This window comes from Molossus molossus, unplaced genomic scaffold (assembly GCF_014108415.1).
Source record: "Molossus molossus isolate mMolMol1 unplaced genomic scaffold, mMolMol1.p scaffold_m16_p_14, whole genome shotgun sequence".
Taxonomy (NCBI): Eukaryota; Metazoa; Chordata; class Mammalia; order Chiroptera; family Molossidae; genus Molossus; species Molossus molossus.
In genome coordinates, this window is record NW_023425349.1 from 85,415,826 (window position 1) to 85,438,546 (window position 22,721).

Sequence of the window (22,721 nt, forward strand, 5' to 3'; positions counted from 1 at the left end):
GAGGAACCTATTACCAAAATAATTAATGCTTGTCACCCAAATGTGCATCATGAAATGCACTGTGTGTGCAGGGTGTGCGCCTTCCCGGCCTAGGACTACCTGGGCACTGCAGACACCACCCTCTCCACCAGCCTGGGCCCACGCCTCACAAGTGGTTTTCACTGATGTAGAGAGCAAGATGGTCAGAAAAGCCAGCCAGGCCGACAATAAAATAAAAGTACCAAAAATGAGGCAAAGCATCAGAATGATGCCCTTTTCATGATCTGATGATGCTACTCTGAAGTCAGGACCACTTGCATTTTAATAAAAACAAGAAAACAGGAGCTGGCTGTGTAGCTGCATATTCCTGAGAAAGAAATTGGGAGTATCGATTTCAGCATTACTCTTAAAGTAGAACCACCACCATCCCACAGTTCATTGCTGAATAGAGGCTCACCACCGTCCGTGACATCCGCACTGTGGCTCCAAGCGCCGGGCACAAGGCAGGAGGTGAGGTGGGAGCAGCCCTCTGCTCCTGACATAGATGTCAGCCTGGAAACATGGCTCTGCCCCTTCACACTGGTGGCTGCACACACAGGCGAAGGCGAAAGGAGCACAGGCAGACCTCATTTCACCGACCTCACAGATGTTTTAACAAATTGAAGGCATGACCCTCCACCAACGAAGAGACTGACTCACTTTACTGCAGTCCCGTGGAACCAAACCCCCAGTGTCTCTGAGGTGTGCCTGTAATCCACAGGCCCTCATCGTCCAAACCTACATGGACTCCTCAGATCAGATCACAGTCTGCATGTACAGGTTCACCCAGTACGCAGGGGATGGGTTTCCAACGGATTTAGTTAAGGTACAAGAGTCCGGGGAAAGTCAGAACTATAGCTGCAGTTCAATGCTGAAATCCAGTATTCACCGTCAATCAAGTTACTTTTTCTGAAAGGCAAAGAACAGATGTTTCCAAAATGGCAGAATTTCAAAATCACTGAATTCAATTAACTTAAAAAAAATTAAAAGCCTGAATAAACCACCCTTGAAGTCACAACATAGAAGTCACAAATATAAAACACACTCCCTTTTTTTAAAATTGATTTTAGAGAGAGGAAAGGAGAGATGGGAGGAGGGGGGGGGGGGAGAGAAACACGGACGTGAGAAAACATTGATCTGTTGCTTTCAGTACAGGCTGAATGGGGATTGAACCCACAACCTGGGTATGTGCCTTGACTGGGAATTGAACCCACCACCTCCAGATGCACAGACAATGCTCCAACTAAGCCACAAAGGCCAGGGTTCCCTTTCTTTTCAATAATTTTCTCTAAGTTTTAAAGGACAAACACCAAAATATTAAGAGTAAGTAGCTCTCTGAATGACTAGATTACTAGTTAGGTTTCAGTTTTCTTCTTTATACCATTCTATGTTTTCTAAATTTTTTTCTAGCAGACAATGTCACTTTTATTTTTATTAAAAAAATTTTTTTCTTTATTGATTTTAGAGCAACAGAAAGGAAGGGGAAGAGAGAGATGAAAAAATTGATGAGAAAGAACACTGCCTGCCTGCCTCTTGCATGCCCCCACTGGGGATTTGACCAACGTGGGCATGTGCCCTGACCCGGAATTGAACCGGTGACCTCTTGGTGCATGGGTCCATGTTCAACCACTGAGCCACACTGGCCAAGTGACAATATCACTTTTATAATAAGAAAAAAACGTTAATTTTCTTGGCTCAAGTTGGTTTGTTTGAAATTACAAGGGGGCAAAATACAGTCATCCCTCGCCACTTCACACTTCAAACTTAATGGCTTGAAAAAACCCCGATACAGTGAAAAGTCGAGGCACGAAGTGGCGAGGGACAACTGTATAAATAAAGAATCCTACTTGGCGGAAATTCATTTATCATGGTAGAGTCTGGAACTGATTAATCACGCTAAACAAGGGCCAACCGTGTGCTGTGCTGAACTGAAATACAAATACACGAAAGGTGGCACCCCAGAAAATGAATGCGAGTCCTCTGTGCAGAAACTGGGAGCACATGGGCTGTAGCAGCCAGCTCGCACTCAGCCTAGAGTTCAACCATCTGCCCCACACTAACTGGAGTCCCCAGGGAACCCACCGTCAGCCTTCAGGCACCTACAGCCAGTGCCACCTGCATGTCACTCAGATTTCACCAGGAGAGTCTCAGAGGCATATGCCAAGGCCTAGTGGACACTCAGGTTTTCATATTAACAGCGGATCTGGTCATTACAAATGAAACCAAACGAAGTGCCTTCCAGCCTCCGGAACCTTCCTCTGGAGCTTCCACCATCTGGCTGCCTTTTCTCCTCCTCACTGTGTCCCTGACAAAGTGCTGGGAGAGGTGCTCAGAACACTGAAAGTCTACAATATCAGTACCACACTGGAAGAGGAGGAGCACACTCATTATTGGAAAATCTAAACTTCAGTCAGTGCTAAAAGTGAGGAGCTGACAGAGCGCCAGGTCTCTCACACGCCAGCGTGGCCTGCGTGATGAATGGACGGCAGGTGTCTGAGAGCCCAGGAGGTTGGGAAAGGCACTGACATGGGCGGGCTCCAAGTCACTTCACCCTGCTGAGAAAACAGGTTTTGGAAGGGCCACTCTGGTGTGGGACGGGCACGGCTCCTCGTCAGGAACGTGCAGACAGAAGGGCGAAGACCCGGGAAATTGAGACCGGTGAGATGACTAAGGTCTGCCTCTATTTAACACCCATAAGGAATTCGGTAACATCAGCAAAAGACCGACCGTGTGTTTCTTCATTCCCATTTTTGCCCTTTACCTCGCAGCCAAGTCTCTTCTCAGAAATATGGACAGCCTCTTGACACCGTTTTCCCCGGGGACGGTGCATGGTGACTGAAGGATTCTGCACTGGGGAAGGTGGGAATTACAGTCCTAGGAATACCACCCCACAGAGTCCATTAAAGAATCAATGCACAGAAAATGAGCACAGATCAATGACAGGCAGCTCCCACTCCCACCACCCACCACTACCTGGAGCGCTGCTCCCTGCACCCTCTGAGAGTGGCTCCATCACCCCAACACTTCCTTCCACATTCACAAGAATTTAGTATTTCAGCAAGATGGCTCAATAAAGCCTGTTGTAACCTGGAGCCAATGGCTCTCATGGTATCAGAAACAATCGCTCACTTTTAAAACTATCTTGAAATGGAATATAACACATAACACACACAACACAGTTCCCACCTATAACACAGAGATGAATTAGAAGAAAAGTGGGTCAGCATGCATTGGGATGGATTTCCGTACTGACAAGTCTGAGTACCCTCCAAGACAATGAGGGGCAGGAATCCCTGCGAACACAGCTAACAAACTGAAGCAGGTGTGCCTTGTAGTTAGCTATCCCCACTGATAACGAGGTTTTCTGAAACAACAAACAACAACTCTAGGGAAAATTCAACAAAGCACATCTTCCCAGATTTACCTGGCAAGTAGCACTGCCAGAAAGTTCAGTACATATTAAAACCGTGCATATAAAAGTTATGTTCTACGCTCAAGTATTGGACACAGCTTTCCCACCTATGGATTCTCTGGCAGGCATTCGGGCAGGAGGTACGATCCTCGCCATGCCTGGAAGTGCTGTGCGCTGCAGGCATGACATTCCTGGACTCAGCCCACTGAAGGCCTGGGGCACCCCCAATCACTGTGATGCCACATCACCCCGTGACAGTGATTCTGCCCCATGAGATCCAGTGCTTTATACCAAACTGCCCCTCAGGACAAAATGCCAATGGAGGCCAGGATAATTTATACAAATTGTGTTCAGTTGATGTTGTCTATTCAGATACCAGACCATTAGAAAATCTTCTCCTCCACTATCCCCTCCCACAGACTCTGTCACTTGGGGGCCCCTTGTCCTTCCCTTTGGGTAGGTCATGTGCCCTCTGAAGAATATTATTTTTACCTGGTCACTGTTCACCGAACTTTGGACAAGGACAGATTCAAAGGATAAACTGGCCTTCAATGAGTGTTCTGAGATACCTGCTTCTGCTCATCCCAAGGGGTCATGAACCTCACCCATGATGAAGGGCCATTTTAATAGAATGCTTGGATATGACTGGTTATAGGACTTATTTATTTATTTTTATTTTTTTATCCTCACCCGAGGACATTTTTCCATTTTTTGTTCAGATAGAGTGGGAGGGAGGGAGAGAGAGAGAAACATCGACATGAAAGGGACACATCGAGTGGCTGCCACCCACACGACCAGCCAAGTCTGGGGATAAACTGCAACCGAGGTACATGCCCTTAGCGGAAACTGAACCCAGGTCTCTCTGGACCGCAGGCTGACGCTCTAACCGCTGAGCTAAACTGGCCAGGGCTACATGACTTATTTAGAGAAATAAGTTTATTGGATAAACACATTGCCAAAATGCAACATACCTTCAAATCCTAGAATAAACAAAAATAATGAGCAACTTCTGTCACTTGGTCCTACAAGTGCATGGTGATCCCTGCTATGCAAAGTGATGGGACGCATCCTTCCTGCACAGCTTCACCAGGCCTTTGGAAAGAGCACTGGCTGCATTTTCATAAAGAAGCCCTAAAAGCAAACTAATTCCATATATAGAAACTTTACCATTTAACTATTTAAAGCATCATAAAACATGGTTCTATAGATATGTGTGCTACTCCGTATTAAAACAGTGTGCATAATCAGAAATACAAACTTACCACCTTGGGTTTGAATAACAAGGAAACTAAAAAAAAAAAGGGGTCCAGCCGGTGTGGCTCAGTGGATTGAGCGTCGTCCCATGGACTGAGAGGTCCCGGTTCGATTCCCAGTCAGGGCACATGCCTGGGTTGTGGGCTCGATCCCCAGTAGGGGGCACACAGGAGGCACCCAATTGATGTTTCTATCTCTCTCTTTCTTCCTCTCTCTCTAAAAAATCAATCAAACCATTTTAAAATATAAAATAAAAAGTTCCAAAAAACTAAAATTTCTTCTCAAAGTAAACTAATGTTTAGACAATAACACCTCTCTCTCAAACACAGCCTCCACCTTTACATCAAGTTTACATGAAAAAACAGCGTTGGTAAACCAGTGTTAAACTCACTGGTCCATGGGTTGATGCTCTAACCACTGAGCAAACTGGCCAGGGAAAACTGTGAGTCTTTATAGCAGCACTATTCATGATAGCCCCAAACTGGAAACCACCCAAATGCCCATCAACAGGTGAACAGATAGACAAAATGTCAAAATGTGGTATACATCCACACCGTGGAATACTATTCAGGAGTAAAAAAGAACAAACTATTGATGCATGGTATAACATGGACGAACCTCAAAAACATTATGCTAAGTGTAAGAAGGCAAACACATAGCCATACATCATGTGATTCCACCGATATGAAATGTCCTGAAAAGGCAAATCTATAGAAACAGAAAGTGGACTGCTAGTTGCCTAGGGCTGGGAGGAGAGGAAACGGAAGTGACTGCTATTGTGCACCAGGGATTTTAGTGGGATGATGCAAATGTTCTGAACTGGACTGGTGATGACCACACAACCTGAAAAACTTACTCAAAACCATGGAATTATACACACTAATTTAAGGTATGTGAATTACACCTCCAAGCTGTTAAAAATACACACACATACACATACACATACACACACACACACACACACACACACAGCTGAAGCCCTAGGCAGCTACAAAGTGTAACATCCGTGTTTTGGTCATCCCTCGTACTTCTTAACTCCAGAGTGGAAAAGATGACATCAGGCCATTAACATTATGAGAATGCAAAATTTTGCTATTCAATTTCCTCTTAAAGATAATAAAAAAGCGTGGGGGGAGGGAGGCGCTCAAGGGGAGCAAATAAATCTGCTCTTTCCTCATTGCGGAGTTCACACCGGGTCATGGCCCTATTAGCTGGTAACCACGAGGAGCTTACTTATTACTGCCTGCACCAGCAGGGCAGTGCGGGGCCTGGGAACGCAGAGTCCATGGCCCTGTGAACACAAGACCTTTGTGATGGCAAGCCCAGGCCAGGCACGAGTCTGAGCATAATGGACACTCCAAACAATCAGGAAATGAGAAACTCAGGAAATTCTTCTGTTCAGTTCATGTACTAAAATCTAATACAAGTCACTTACCTCCTAAACCTCAAGGTTAGGTTTTATTTGTTAAAATCAATATTAACTTCATACTTGTGCATAATGAAAAACCTCAGCCTGGTAAACAGGCACACCGCGCACTATGCCCTGAGAGGACCTTCTTGTCCCCCCCTCCACACCCCCGTCACACCAAGCACCTACTACTCGCTCACACTGCTTCCCTCAGCTGGGCAGGCCTCAGGGCCAGCTGCTCTGCAGACTCAGGACAGAGCCCTGTGGACGCAGACCAGGCTGTGGGCTGGCAGTGCTCACGGAAGGCTAAGGGGCCAGGCAGCAAGCATATGGAGTAGCCCTGCTGGGAAACAGGTCATGGAAGAAATAAGAGCAAAGACAAGCCAGGCTCAGCCTTCTGACTATCCTCGGTGTCAGTTTTCTAACACCAAGCCTGCCTGAGCCACCTACTCCCAGGAGGTCCCAGCTGGAGCCTCGGGCCATGTGCCACACCCAAAAGACAAGCACCTTAGGGTTATTTTATATGTTGCTGTACAAAGTTTCTGAATAGGAAAAAATTATAGTAAGTATGTAAGTAGTAAGAGGGCCAATCTGATAGAAACAGTATGGAATTATTTATAGTTGAAGCCAATAGGACAAAAGTTCATCTTATAAGAAATGCTGTGGAAAAGAATTCAATGGGCAGGAAAACAAGTGCTGTATTTATTCCCTCCTCTCCCACCACCACCCTTGAGTATTTCCTCTATTTTGAGAAGGCAGCAATAAAACTGTTCTCTCTACCAACTTTCTCCCTCCACTCAGAGACACGCTATCAGACAAGCTGGCCAGCAGCCCCACCAGCAGGGCGAGCCCCATGCCCAGGCTCTGAGGACAGAACCACACGCTTCACACCACTGCGGCGATGGCCTGGGAAACCCTCCCGTGGCTCCTCCTCATGGAGAGAGAGCACTGTCTGTGAGGAAACAGCCTCTGAGCCCCCACTTCCCTGACTCCGTGTGAGCCTGCAGCTGAACTGCTGGTCTGTCAACAGAGGTAAGAATGCTGTAGAATGCCAAGGACAAATGACATCGACCAGCGATGTTTACCCATGATTCATTCCCCCTGGTCCCATCCCACATTCTCTCATTCCTTCATCTCTATTTAAAATAAATTTCACTGGGGAAAAGGAGGGATCAGGTGGGTAAACGTGGCAACCTACATATGACATAAAAATTCTACATTAATAAAAATCATTCCCTATAAAATACTCAAATATGCTCATGATTTAGAGGGCATGTGGAGTTTCAGTCCTTACAATCAGGAAGCCAAAGTCAGTCCACTGGGTTTTGTCCAATGACCCTTTTAACTACTTGAAAATGATGTCTGATTAGCAAATAATGTTATGGCTTATCTATAAAAACTTCTTTCTAAAAAATATTGATCCTGATTTACAGAAGCAAGGACATTCTGAGAAGCCTTTTTAAATCATGCATAACACATTACTCATACTTGAGACAAACACCAGGGCCATTTCTTCTGCGTCTAAGTGGGTTTCTATTAGTAAGTCAGCGCCTGGGGAAACTCAGTATTCCGAGCCAGTTCCCCATAAGAATGATAATTACTGTAAACTCAGACCTCCATAGTTGCTGGAGGGAGAGGATCTCAGTCCTTGCTCTGAAAGCTCGCTGGAGTTCTACAGTGCTCAGGGCACCAGCAAGCACTGTATTTCTGCATGGCCAGATCTCTTCCAAATTGAGATCACTGTAATTAAGACCTGAACCAAAATCAATAAAATAGCTCTGATGACTTCAACTAAAACTCTCTTTGGAGGAGCCCAGTGGAAACTTTCAACAGAACCTGAGGTGGTGTTTGCCTGGGACGGAGCAGCCCACACAGCAGATTCCTGGTCAGCCTGAGAGACAGGTGCACCTCAAGGAGTGGTTGGGAACTGCCAGAGAGGTAATCAGGCTGCTTCCCTAGTCTTAATGGTGGGGACACTTCAGCAGGACACCGATGTCCTAAACATGTGCTCTTATGGCCACTCTTCCTGTGGCTACATCTCTTGGTCTACCCTATTGGTTTTCAGGGCCTCTTTGGTTCTCATACTACACCACAGATGACAAAAGACCTTAAACCCGGAAAATGGTATTGGAAAGCCCATCACCAATAATATTACTAACAATGTGAGCAATGACCCGGGGACAGCTTTCATTAAATGCTTTACAGAAATTATTTTACAGATGAGGAAACCAAGGCTTACACATGCTAGCTGTCCAAGCAAGGTACAAAAGCTAGTAAGCAGTGAAGATGGGATTTCAAGCCAACCACCTGGCTATAAATTCCATGTCCTGAAGGACTACAGAGGAGGAGAAATGTACTTTACAACTTCAATTTAATTCCAAAGAGCACAGATGACCCACAGGCTTCAGCTGAGGCCATCTCCAAAGTTCCACGGAGAGGGATGTTGATGGAAACCACATGTTTTGGTAAAAGGATGAAAAAAATAGTATCCATTCACAGGAGATTAACATTCTCTTGCTCAGAAAACTAGAGTTGATAAACTGCTGGGGAAGTGAACGGTCTTGACAAATGAACACTCTCTAACCAAGCTCTTGTTACAACTGCTACTTTATTTTAATTATTTGTGATACTAAGATTTACTATAATGAACTATCTCAAAAAATAAGAAAGTACTGCCCTGGCCAGGTGGCTCAGTTGGTTGAACGATGTCCCATACACCAAAAGACTGAGGGTTCGATTCCTGGCCAGGGCACACACCTGGGTTGTGGGATTGATCCCTGGTCGGGGATAGTGCTGGAGGCAACGGATCAATGCTTCTCTCTCACACTGATGTTTCTCTGTTTCTCCCTCTCTCTCTAACACACACACCCTTCCTCTCTCTAAAATAAAATAAATAAATAAATAAATAAATACACATATCCTCGGGTAAAGATTAAAAAAAATAATAATAAAGTATTTCCAAATATGCTGCTAACAGTTTTTCATCAGAAAATGTCCCAGCAAGAATACCACAGCGAGGCTTCTCTGCACTACTCATGCCAATGACGCTCCTCGTCCTCCGATGCTGGAAGACCATTCTGAAAAGCAGTACTCACAATAAGGACGGCCACATATATTTATAGTATGTCCCCCTCTCTTCTCTGAATAGTGCATGATCTCAAAACAGGTTTGATATCAAAATTTAAAACCTGAGGAATTAATACACGTCCAAAATAGACAACCATCACTTGTGATTATTTTACTCTCCCTCCCTCCTCCTGCTTAAGAATCTGAACACAAGAGCAAGAAGTCTGGTAGCAACAAGGCAGATTTACTCTCTTCTATTATCTTGCACTCCATCAGGATTACAGCAAAGTGATTATGAAGTCCAGCAAAACTAAACGAGAGCCTGGTTTGCTCCATCTTCACTTTCTCCAAGGAGCCTCCCGCCAGGATGGCTCATGATGACAGTGGCTTTGCATCGTGCACAGGGCAGCTCTCTGAGCATGAGTCAGAGTCAGACGCAAGCAGCGCCAGCTCTGGAAATAGCGCCTGCAACTGCCCTCCAAGATGGGAGCCAGCGGTTACACAGCAGCCCTGGGCCTTAACCTCCCCTGCTGGAGGTCAAAGGCCAATGAAACGGATACAGTGAGTGAGTGTGGGCTTGCACGAGTACCAGAGCTGCATGCACACGGGTACATCAGTAAGCCTCTGCTGAAGACAGGCCAGCTTCACTTCTCTTTCTGGTGCTCTATGGTTGGGCAACACTACTGCTGACCACGTCACTGACTCCACCTCTGATAAAGACTCAAGATATGCCAGGATTAGCACCGAGGGAGTATCACCCAGGCCTTCTCTCCAACGCCTTTCACTCTGCTGGGAGGAGAGGGCGCCTCTGCAAGTCTGAAGTGGCTCACTACCTACTTTTTTTTACCTGCTCATTTCGGGCACTGTCCTTCTGTATCTGCGGGTTGTGTTGCAGAAGAAACACAAGCAGCTTTTTTCCTAAACAAAACACTGTATCCCTGTCAACAGCACAGAGAGCTCTGGAAAACCAGTCCTACATAATCCAAGTTCAGCATTACTTTCACCCATACTGCTTTGGGATGGAGGAGGGATAACGTGGCCTGCAAGCAAACAGCTAAGTCAGAGAGACTGTAGAAAAACCTCATTTAATTCTATACATTTGTAGTACATGAAGGTATGAGTAACAGACAGATGAAAACTTATCTGCACAGACTGAAGAGCACCTTTACTGCATTCCAAAATAAAATGCCTAATTATCTGGTCACACTTATGTTTGACTTTAAAAACACAATAGCAATTTCATGTCACAGTTGCTTGGTCTAGGAGAAGCATCATGAACACTTCAAGTAACCTATGCCTTGTAAAATTCACTAATTTAACATGAAAAGTAAGATTTCACATCAAGCCTGCAGACACTCAGCTGTCTCACCAAGGAGTCTTTGCCTGCTTTCTGGAATGACAGCCCTCAAATTCTAACCACACCAGAATAGGGGGTCCTCCGTAAGCCAGGAAAAGGCTCTCTGAGCGGACTTCTGAGCCACCAGGGAGGACCTCGCAGGGGCACCGAGTCTCCCAACATGTCTTTCCCTGCTTCCCTCAGTGTCTGTGACCCATAAAAAAACAAAGACCAGCTTGATACACTTCTCCTCACCGGGAACCTAAAGCTGCTCCTCCTCCACACCTTACTTTGGGAGGCCACCCAGGCAAAAAGCTGAAAAGAGCAAAGAAGAGACACACCCATGTCTATTCCCAGGCCAGCCTTCTGGCCTGCGATGTAAACCCTCTGAGGGCTGCCCTGGCCGGGTGCCTCAGTTGGTTGCAGGTTCTATTATCCTTCAGGGCACATACCCAGGTTGCGGGTTTGATCCCGGGTCGGGGTGCATACAGGAGGCAACCGATCAGTTTCTCTTTCATATAGATCTCTCTCCCCCACTTCCTCTCTTTCCAGAAATCAATAAAAACATATCCTCGGGTGAGGATGAAAACAAAACACCTCTCAGGGCCTCCGTGCTCTCACATGTAAGAGTTGCAATTAGAAAAGTGGTAAGGCCTTCTCCAAGTCTCACAACTCCAGCACTGCACAGGCTCCCCAAAAAAGCGCTCAAGTGCAACCTGAGTCGTTCAACTTCCCTCATGACAGTCCCTGTTCCCTCTGTGGCCAGGCGCACTCAGGTAGTCAGGACGTCGAGTAGCTTCAGGGCACTCTGGCCACCTGCATGCTCCTCCTTGACCGATCTATGATTTTTCCAGTTGTTTTACACAGTTTCTTGGTCATGATTTTATCTTCTGAAGTTACCTTAACTTTTAGTTCTTCCTGATGTCTCAAGGGGCAGCACAGAACCAAGAGATGTCCACAGATGTAAAACTGTTTGTTCTCTTTAACATTTAGAAACTCAAGAGGACCAAAATGTTTTCAGAGAAAAAAACCATTTCACTGACAATTACCTGTACTAGAATACACTTTTTGTCATGAAATAAATTAAAACACTGCAACTCTGCCTAGCAAAACTAACTGGGGTGGCTGGACCTTCCCACAGATGAGAAGTACACGTAGAGGACGCTGGAGGAGGAGGTGTGCCCAACGCTAAGGGCCTTTCACTAGCTGTGCACCTGCATTTGCTCCCCTAGCCGCAAAGGAACTTCAAATCAAAGAGTCTGAGCAAAAGAAATAAAAGCAATGACTTAATTAAGTATAAAAATAATCATAGACTGGTCTAAAATGGAGCTCTGCTAGAAAACAAATCTTATCAGCTGCCTGAGGAGCACTCTGGATGCTTCCACTCTGGAGCAGGAACAGTGCCCATTCACTCCACTGCTGTGGACACACTGGAGAGGTGCAAACGGACAAGGCCATAGCACTGAGCAGTGCAACTGGTCCTCTTGCATATGAAGCAAGAGACAGAACCTACAGGCTTGTAAAAGTACTACTGCTATATTTGTTGCAAACCAAAGAACAGTTACCAAGGCCAATTTATTTTGTCTGTAAATAAGTATTTTCCTGTCTCACTGTCATAGAGAAGGAAATGCAAATGAATGGTGCTGCTATCCACATCATGGGTGCTCTAAAATGTATTAAATAGTTAGCAAGGGACAACTATCTTCACTCCCACAAGGCTCCAGTGAGGTAAGTATCCACCCCTTTGACAGGGTGGCACCTGGTGGTGCAGTCAACATGGGGCCACATTGGAAGCCAGGCCTGAGCCACTCAAGGCCTGTGCCCTGCAACTGGGGAGCAGAGTGGGTCACCTCCCCAGGATGAGCACACCTCTGCAGAAAACAACTGGATTATGGCAGACGAAATTCCAGAGAGGATAAGAATGGATCGCTCTACAAAGATCAAAAGAAAGCCACACCCAACAAGGCTATGAGGACACAAAGGACCCCTGAGTCACAGGAAGCCAGGAGTCTGAACAAAAGCATGTTGTTGTAACTCTGGTGCATGAGGACTCTGGGCTCAGTGACTCATTTGGGAATCTTGGGTGAGACATTTAGATTTTTCACTTACTGCGCCACTGCCTTCTGACCTGTGAAATGGAGGACAAAAGCATATTAGGGTATCTGGACACTTTCAGATCCTGGCAAGAAATAAAACCATTATGTATAAAAGGCATGATTCAACAACCACAAGAATGTCTAAACTAAAGTCTGACAATACCAAGTGCTGACCATGAGGCAGAGAAACCGGGAACCTTAGGCATTGCTGGTGGGAATGTAAAATGGTACAGCCACTTTGCAAAACAGCTTAGCAGTTTCTTAAAAAGTTAAATATACACCAACAATATGGTCAGGCCATGCCAGTTCTAGGTATCTACCCAAGAGAAATATGGCTACACAAAGATAGCTAAGTCATTATTCATAATAGCCAAAAACTAACCCCCCTCCAAATCTAAACATCTGTCAACTAATAAATGAACAAAATGTACATCCTCACACATAATAACTTAATGATAAAAAGCAACAAATTACTGATACATGCAACACTGCTGAACCTCAAACAATTATAATAAATTAAAACAGCCAGCTCCGCCCTGGCCGGGTGGCTCAGTTGATTGGAGCGCTGTCCCATACACCACAAAGGTTCAGGTTAAATTCCCTGTCAGGGCACATACCTAGGTTCCAGGTTTGATCCCTGGTCAAGGCGTGTATGGGATGCAACCGATCCATGTTTCTTAGATTGAAGTTTCTCTGTCTCTCCCTTCTTCTCTAAAATAAATTTTTAAGAAATCATATCCTCAAATGGGGATTTAAAAAAAAAACAAAAAAAAAGCCAGGTCCAAAAGCTAAGGTTCTGCATGATTCCATTTATATGAAATTCCCAGAAAAGGCAAAACAATAAAGACGGAAAGCAGACTAGCAGACTCTGGGACGAGGGACAGGGACATCCAGGACAGCAAATGGACGTGAGGGAGCTTTCTGTGATGAACATGTTCTAAGGCTGGACTGTGGTCCTGGTTCACAACAGTGTTAAGTTTCTTAAAACTCAATCAACTGCATGTAGGTGGATTTTATGGCATGTAAAATGCGTATGTCATGCAACCCAATAAAGTTGCTGAGAGAATCAGAACCACTATTTGCAGCGCCCTCTCTACCTTTACTGTTATGAATAACTTAAAAGTGGATGAATCTTCAACACTGAAAACCACGGCTTGTGTATGTGACAGTTGAAGAAAAAAGTCAGAAATCAGACTGTGTATGAGCATAGTCAAGAGGTATGTTCTGTTTCCTTCTGCATTTTTCCTGGTTTCCCTTTAACATCTCATGCCCTTCGTGGATAGCATGACTTTCTTTTCTTGGACACCAAATGAAAATTACCACTCAAAATTAAAAGCATGAGCTTTATGACTTTCAGTTATAAATGAGGTCACATAAAATGACTACCGTTGCCTTTTCTAAGAAAATGCCAGAAAACTAGAAACATATATTCTGAGACCATTTTTTTTTCTCATTTTACATGGTTTCCCTGGTATTAATTATCGTAAATCAGTTTGCTTTCCTGGCTTCATATATATAAAATCTGAATCTTCACAGATGCAAGAGTTACGTGTTAATGTTCTGAAAAAACAGCATTTCTTGACTTATAGAAAGATACATAAAATGTTCAATGATTCGTATATATACTTAATACCATTTGTATGGCCTGCATGACAAGTCCATTTGTCCTCATCAGAAAAATACAAGGGGTATGTACCTACTTTAAAAAATACCTTTTTAAAAGAGATGTCATGCTGTATCTGTGGTGCTGAAAATGTGGAGTGTTTTCTGAACGACAGAAACCCTAAAGAGCTCTGGAATTTGAAGTCACTACCCTTAATCCTGTAATATTCTCATTTTTCATTTTGCCTTGAAACCAAGTTTGGAGTGAAAAAACAACAACAAAACAAAACAAAAACACACCAAAACTTAATGTGAATAAAACGGGGGGGGGGGGGGGAGATAGTGTGAAATAGATCAAAACCTCTATGTCCCCAAGTTCAGACGGAGCCTAAACACGTGCTGCATCACCGACTGCACATTCGCCAGTCAGAGAGAAATGCTAAGCTCACAGTGTCACTACATTCTCATCAAGTCAATCTGAATTTTAGAAACAGAAATCATGGCGTCTTCAGTTCTACAAAGTAACAAAAGTTAGATGAACTGAAACAAACGTGTCCTACTATCAGCCTGGACAAGGCCTTAGTTCTGCCAGTGAGAGACTTCCTTTCCTTATAGACATACAAACTGCTCTGTAGACATACCTAGTGCACCTCTGACATAGGTTTGATTCAATTCTGTTTTCTACTCTGCACAGGTTTTTACTTCTCAACTAGAAACTCTTTGAGGACCGTTTTCCATTCATCTTTGTATGTTGTGAATATACAAGGAAACTAGTAGATTGTTTAAATAAATACAGAATTTAATAAGTAATGTGTTATATACAGAATTATAAGCAGTATTACATTTCTAGCCTTGGGTTTCCAAATCATCATGATTCGTAAGTGTCAGCAGAATTTCTTATGATGGGTTCCAGCTTTACTTACAAAACATGACTGAATTTATTTTTAAAAATCAGATTCAAATAAAGACACTAACACTATATGTATATCAATCAAACCCCTATCTGTGCTTACAAACCAGGTAAAAGCATTAAAATGGGCTCAGTTGATTCAATTACCCAGTTCCCCACCATGACTTCCAGCCTGCATACTTAAAGGGTTGCTTTATCAAAACAAGGCCCAGGCATAGAAACTCTAGTCCAGGGTAGCCTCAGGTGACATGCATCATATACACATGTCCATAGTCTGTGCTGCACTGGTTTGGATTTATTCATCACATGTGCTTTGTGAATAATCGGTGATGTGTTGTGTGTTTTATCTTCATGGCCAGAAATGACATCTCCTGTTTCTCTGGTATTTTCCAGAGGCTTCTTACATGGGGCTATGTGTATAACAAACCCAAGAAAACACACTGGCTGATTAGACTGACTTGGGTTTCCAGTTCTCCTCATTATCTGAAAAATAAGAGTCTTTTAACATTTTTCTGTGTATTGTTCTGTGCACATATAAGCTATGATCATATAAACTGGGTTTGTGTGGGAAACTAACATATATGATGGGCAAGAGTGTGAGAAGCATGAAGTGGAGACAGACAGACAGACTTCCCTGAACAGATATTCAACAAGCCCCACCGCTCTCAGGACAGTGGTTCTCTGTGGGCGGGTGCAGACAGCCTGTTCACCACACGAATCAGAGTGAGCTCATTCATTGCCAAGATACAGACAACAACTTCAGTGTCCACTTTGGATTTCTCACAAACATAAAGACAACTCAAGTCCAGTGGCCCATACATTTCAAAGTTCCTAACAACAAGAAAATAAAATACATTTAAAACACGTTATAAGTTATTATTATTCTCATTTAACAAATGAGGAAAATAAAGCTCAAAAGCTAAGTGACAACTAGAGAAACTGACCCACAATGAGACCCACTAAAGAAAAACATTTTAGAATCTGAAGGAAAAAAATCTAGACATCCAGGAGAAAAAAACAGGTCACTGTGAAGGAAAGAAATAAGACCAGCATCAGACTTTATGCAAGATAATAAATAGATCAACATATTTAAGATACTTAAATATGAGGCAAGGCCTTGGCCGGTTTGGCTCAGTGGTTAGAGTGTCAGCCTGCGGTCCAGAGAGACCTGGGTTCGGTTCCTGCTAAGGGCACGTACCTCGGTTGCAATTTGTCCCCGGCCCTGGTTGGGTTGTGAGGGTGGCAACCACGTCGATGTTTCTCTCTCTCCCTCCCTCCCACTCTATCTGAACAAAATATCAAAAAATGTCCTCGGGTAAGGACTATAAAAAAAATAAAAAAATATATGAGGCAAGGATTTTATGTCTAGTTGAACTGACCTCCACCTATAAGGAGCACAAACTAACACAACTACAAGGCTCAGGAAATAAAGCTGCCCCATGCTCCTCTAAGAATCTACTCCAGAACTAGCTTTGAAACACTACAATGACTGAATATCAATAAAGGGCAGATGATGAGCATCAAATATAGATTTACTTGAAGAATTAAAACTGAGTGATTTTATAAAAGACATAGTACAGCAAATAATGTCTACATGCTCTGACATCATAAATATAGGACAGCTACCATAAAGTGAGGTGGGGGGAGAATAGGAAGAATATATAAGAAATATAATAAACTTGTTGACTGTGTTAAAAGTGTTTATCTGGGAGTAAAAAGACAGCCTTTCAAGTTACATGGTAGAAGTTCAAGAGGTTGAGGGCCAGAAAAGGTTAATATCTAATTTCACTATTTCTCACAGCAAGGAACCAATACAGAGGAGGAAAAAAGTGAAAAAGTGGGGGGGGGAAAAGTGGACAAGAGAGGCAAAAATGTGTTATGTTAAAATAACCATTAGAACAAAAATACAAGCCTTCCTAAAAAAAAAAACAAAAAAATGGACAAAAGGAAAATGTAGCATCAAACTATATGAAAGAATCAAGGACAAACATTAATTTTATATTGAATGTAACGGGGCTTAACTGGCCTATTAAGTAAAAGGTCTTGCAGACAAAAGCAAGAGTCAAGTGCAAACTCAGGCAGCACACAGTAGGTGGCAGGGTTGGGCCCAGAGTCAAGGCTCCCTGGCTCCCAGAACTCTCTACAGAAGCAATGAAAAGAGGACCCCGGACAAAGCCAGGAAAGCTCTACACAATGTGCTTTAATAAAAACCTGTCAACAGAAAAAAAAAAAAAAAATGAAATAAAAACCTGAACATTAAAATTTCTTAGATGCAATAGCCAGGTGTGACTTTATAAGATAAACGCCATTTTGGGGATTCCTTCGTCTAACTCCTTCAACAAATATTTATCACAGGACTGCATGTGATCAGGTCTTTTTCCAAGGACTGGCGATCCGAGGCCTGAGTGTCATTTTTCCTGTGTGCAGAAACCCAGAAATATCAATGAAATACATGTTGCTGGACTTAAAGGTACATGGTAGTGTCAACCTCCTAAAACAGGAGATTAATGGAAACAATGACAGGCCCTAAACTATACCGACACCAGTAGGTGCTAGTAAAATAATGCATCTTATTAGTGCCATATGATACCAAGCATAAAACCACAGCTCATTAAAATGCCTAAGATGAGAATGATTGCCAAGTAAAGCATTCTGTCACAAGGACATAACTAATGCTTCCTATAAAAGTAACTAAAAAGTCACAAAATTTTTCTCTGCCTGCCTCCCTTTTCCATCCACACTCATGCTTTGTATTAAAATGCCTTTCATCTTCCATGGCATGGAAGAGTTGATGGCTGCTGGCATCAAATCTGCTAACATCAACAATAGTGTAATTACCTGCACACTTTCAAGTGCTTTCAAAATACATGCCGGTTGGGATTTTCCTAATTTAGAAATGTGTGCTTTATGCTGGTGGTCCAAAACTGTCAATAGCCCGGGTGAAAAAGAATTTTTTACATCTTGCCTAAAGCATTCTTTTCCACAGCCATTATTTGATGTGTTTGTGCCTCACCTACTTTCATAAAGCGTTTGACTCAGTCTACACCCTCATACCGCACTGCCAGTTTGTGACACGACTTTAATGTACACTTACACGAGCTGATACACGGAAAGCACTTAGCAGCACAGTGCCTGACACGTCACAGGAGTCAGCTATGATTATATGAATAGCTCTTTTTAAAATATGTAAGTGTGTGAGGGTAAGTGGATGACTATTTTTTCATTTTTCCGTTATGCTAGTTGAATATGGGAAGAAATTTTAGTACACTCAGATTTCTCAGAATATTTTAACTGCAGATTCTTTAAAAAATAAATAAATCTACAGAACAGATGAAAATTTAATGGTATAAAATTATACAGATCATACTTCCTTCCTGAGGCTACTAAAAACACATTTTATCAGCAATTCATCCTTGGTCCAGATTTTTTAAAAGGGTGGAAAAGAAAAAGAAGCCAAATCTTGTGAAACAGGATCTAACTTGAGACCTGGGCACAGGGTCTAATAAATTATGTATCTGCTGGGGATTTACAAGGAAAAAACAGAGTCCCACCATAAGACAAAGTTACAAATATTTCAATAAAGTAACACATTGCATATTAACAGTGCTAATAATTAATCCTTTTGTTTGGTTTCTTTTTAATTACTTTTAATAAATTACTCTGCCCCCCCCCCCCCAATCACTCAAGTAAGTTGTCATCTGAAGGCACAATCAGTACAACATAGGACACAATGGCACTCTCAGACAGGGCAGGGCTCGCGGGGAGGGTGGCTGGTGCCTGAAGTGCTGTGACTCAGTAGAATCCATAGAGCTTTTCTATGGAGATCAAGGATCAATGAAGCTATTGTAACAGATTACAGCTATATAAATGTAGGCTCGTTACAAATTCTCTCCAAGCAAGAGCACTTTCAAAAAGACGAAAGGGTGCCAATGCCTGGGAGATGCTGCGTGAGTTGGCAAAGAGTGGCTGCCATGCCCACCATTCTGCTAACCGAGGGGCAGTTCCTGCAGGGTGAAGGGACCTGTGGTTCAGCACTCCCTAATTCATCTCATGCCATCATGCCAAAATTTGCAGCCTCATGGCTCAGGAGTCAAGCCTAACACAGTTGCTGTCTGCTATTACCGGTTCAAGAAAAAGCCAGATAACTTTTATTAAATATGTTTTCCAGAAATCATAAAGCAAATATAAAACACACCTTTGCCACAAAAGGCAAATAGCAGTAAAGCACTTTGTTAAATAGTTTAAAATTTGCAACTACCTTTATCATGTTAAGTATTTCAATATTAGAACTGTAATAAAAACATTCTCTTAGAATGCATAAAAAAATTTTAAAGCAATAAATGTGGTAAAATGCATAAACCAAGTTGGGTTTTCAATGCAATTTTAAAAATCATCTATGAATTATTATTCACACTAACATTATCATTGATTACAGTTCAGAATCAAGTATGTGAAAAAAACAAGTGAAATAAAAGTTGAGTGACAAAGCTCCAGAATTTAGGAAGGATATTTTCACAAAGAAAATAGTTCCAGCATTTTTTTTTTCTCTCAAAGACGCAGAAAATAAAATTTATCATTTGGCTCCAACTGAAATGGCCAGTAAATACTCTAAAGACCACTTTTTCACAACCCTTTTTCTAGAAGTTTATGTTTCACTCTATACATCAAGAAAAATTTCACTGAATTTTAAGCAATTTTCGGCTCAAGGGTATTGTTTTTCAGATTCTGGCAGAAAAGAATAATTAAGGTGACCTTAAAGGGTGCTTTCACTAGAAACTCTTTTCCCCTTACCATTATGACTAATGGTAACAGAGGCCAGACAACCTCGCCCTCACCAAGACCACTCACTTCCAAACACATGCACATAAAGGACACTTGTTAATAATAGCGGATGACCTTAATATTGTTCAATTTTCAATGTTTTAGCAGTATATCAATATTTCTGACATGATCACATATTCTTACTGATAACCAGAAATTCGAATTTTAAAATTTATTCCCCACATATTATCAGAGATGCATAAAGTAAGAAGGACGCTTCTTTTGAATCTGAAAATTGGAATTTTCTTTCTCCAGGGGAAATAAATATATGCCATTCATGTATTTTCCTCAAATGTACAATTTCATAAAATATTATTCTAGTCAAAACTTCATATTATTTAACATGAATATATTTATTAAAAAATTATTCCTCAATCTTTGAATGTGATGGGTAATTTTATTATCTTTGACTCAGTTAAAGATACATACAGAAAAAAGTGGAGTTTTCTTCCAAAACCACAAACCATTTATTAAAATCTATTAACTTTATTTTTGAAAGTACACATTATTCGATTCACTGCTGCAATCCCCATTATTCAACCGGCCCTTGCAGAACAGGCTGATCAATTCATCGTAATTGTTCTTTGTGTAGGAAATTGTTCATGTTCCCCTTGCCTTTCTGTTGCACAAATTGTTCAAACTAAATAAAAGGAACTCAAAATAATGAAAAAGGAAGAATATCAGAACATAAGGAGAAAGTACCCAAAGACCAAAAGCAAAACAGGTGTGTTTTGTCATTTAAAATGAAGAAAACAAAGAACAGCATAAAGGAATCTAGTTATACCAGTGGAAAAACGCTAGAATATGAGAATGAAATAAAATGGAAATAAACATCAAAGACAGAGACAAGTAAAGGAATGATGTATCTTCAGAAAGATAAGCTGTGGACACCTGTGAGACAGCACAGAGGCAGGAGAGCGTGGGGGAGGGAGGGCATGGTGACAACACAGAACAGCAGAGGCAAATCCTGAGAGCATTTTAAATCACTTCTCTGGGTGGTACCTCTCACTCACCCAGTTTACTTTACTTCATTATTCGTTATTCTAACCCACAGCTGAGCACAGGATAAGTTTGTTTTGCTTCCCCTCCTGAGTTCACTGAAAAACTCAACTAGTACTATTTCAAGTTACATCAGACTGTGCCTACCACTTGGCACCTTTCTTTAAGGGGGAATACCAATAATCTCCTGTAAGGTTACACTCTTCATGTGTAATTTGTCGCCCTGTGCCAGTCCGGGACCCTGGCCTTGCACCATGGCTGTTGTCCTTCCTCAAGCAGGTCAGAAGACTGCTTTCTGTAAGTCAGTAAATGTTGGAGGGAAAACGTTATGACCCTAGCAAAGTTGAATACAGACTAGTTAACCAAGTTCACTCAGCTAGGCTGTATCTTGTGTGAGACCTGAAGATGCAGAGACTAGGGGATGGAGGAAGGGGCAGCTTGGGGGAGACACAGGGCAAAGAAACAAAGCAGGCAAATAAACAAACTGCTAGATTTAAAATGTATACCTACCAGAAATGACTCAAACCCAGGCTGTTATCTTACAGTAATACACAATGAGTACCACAGAAAAGATCATAGTTTTCGTTCAGTTAGAAAAACACAGTGGATGCATGAAAAAGGAAAAAAATGACTAATCTACTTCACTTGTGGCATGGCAGACATTTAAAAAAAACTTAAATTCAACGGTAAGATGAATACCTAGATTCCTACTAATAACAGGTTCAAATCCCAGCAAAAGGTTAACACATGACCTCGGTTTATACTTGTTACACACAGAATTCCAACTGTGTTTTGGAATAGACACTGGGACAATCAGGACGCACCTCGGCAGGATAGCTTCTGTGCCTTTAGGAACCTGGTCTAATGCTCTTGCTTGGTGACTGCACTCCCTTTCATCTTGCCCTTGAAAATACTGCATGCTTTGCCTCAAGTTCCAAACCCTCTCCTGGGCATGGCAGAGGCGAACAGTGGGCAAGGGGCTCAGCTGCCATACAGAGTCAAGAGGAAAGACTGGAGATGCCCATAATTATTTTCTGACACAACTCTGGAAGTTCCCATCTTCTTGCCTCCTCCGCCTTCAAAGCTAGTCAGCTATAAGCTTCATTCCTTGAAAGGAAGTTCCATGTTGGCCTCAACCTACCTCATTTTCATATTCTCTGTAAAATTGCTACCCACATTTTCTAGGAAGAAAAGGAAAGCGTGTGCCTTCTTCCATAAGCTCCAACAAACATCCTCAGGTACTATTCTGGGAGGAGGAAACTTCCTCAGTCTTCCCCCCCACCCCCACTGTCCTACTCATTCTCAGAAGGCAGTATAGATCATAGGTGCTACAGATATGATTCCCTCAAGTTCAGATTTTGGTAGTGATGGTACCTAGTAATCCACAAAGATAATGGCTATAAACCTTCTTTTATGCATGATATATTGTGCGCTTGGGTAATCTTATTTTTGGTCTAACGAAATAATAGCTAGAAAACATATTTTCTTAAATACTAAGCAAGCCATAATTCTTTTTCCTCCTTTGGACATTTTATAATCTCATTAATCAACTCACAAACATTTTTGAAAACACCTAGACCGTGAAAGTTAAACAAACACAACCTACCACAACATGCTGAACTATGGTCAGAAAACTTAAGTCTGTTCAAAATGACAACTTTTGCAATGAGTGTTTAAATAAAGTGACATATATTGCTCTTTTTTATTTAGAAAGGGAAAAGCTGAGCTATCACTTTTCACATAACTGATGTCTAGCTACAGATGACTTTACTCCTAGACCAGTTCCTTTTCCAATTCTC

General features: G+C 42.4%; 1 protein-coding gene across 1 annotated transcript in view; it reads right to left on the reverse strand.

Annotated features, from left to right (window-relative positions):
• Positions 1-22,721, reverse strand: part of LOC118629797 (aminopeptidase O (putative)) — a 339,962-nt gene that overhangs the window by 54,962 nt on the left and 262,279 nt on the right. The gene's annotated exons all lie outside the window — the stretch shown is intronic.